The following is a 395-nucleotide window of genomic DNA, read 5'->3' as shown; positions in this document are numbered from 1 at the left end:
AAAAAATTCCAGTAAATCACATTGTTAGATTTTTAAATAATTTATTTCCATTTTATTGCATGAAATAAGTATTTGATCACCTACCAACCAGAAAGAATTCTGGCTCTCACAGACCTGTTAGCTTGTCTTTAAGAAGCCCTCCTATCCTCCACTCATTGCCTGCATTAATTGCACCTGTTTGAACTCGTTACCTGTATAAAAGACACCTGTCCACACACACTCAGTCTATCAGATTCCAACTTCACTATGGGCAAGACCAAAGAGCTGTCTAAGGACACTAGGGACAAAATTATAGACCTGCACAAGGCTGGGATGGGCTACAGGACAATAGGCAAACAGCTTGGTGAGAAGGCAACAACTGTTGGCACAATTATTAGAAAATGGAAGAAATTCAA

General features: G+C 39.0%; 1 protein-coding gene across 3 annotated transcripts in view; it reads right to left on the bottom strand.

The window, feature by feature from the left end:
* Positions 1 to 395, bottom strand: part of sytl4 (synaptotagmin-like 4) — a 12,266-nt gene that overhangs the window by 1,940 nt on the left and 9,931 nt on the right. The gene's annotated exons all lie outside the window — the stretch shown is intronic.

Source organism: Monopterus albus, unplaced genomic scaffold, assembly GCF_001952655.1.
Source record: "Monopterus albus unplaced genomic scaffold, M_albus_1.0 scaffold2.1, whole genome shotgun sequence".
Lineage (NCBI taxonomy): Eukaryota > Metazoa > Chordata > Actinopteri > Synbranchiformes > Synbranchidae > Monopterus > Monopterus albus.
Note: the sequence above shows the minus strand (reverse complement) of the source record. Positions and strands in the feature narration are given on the sequence as shown.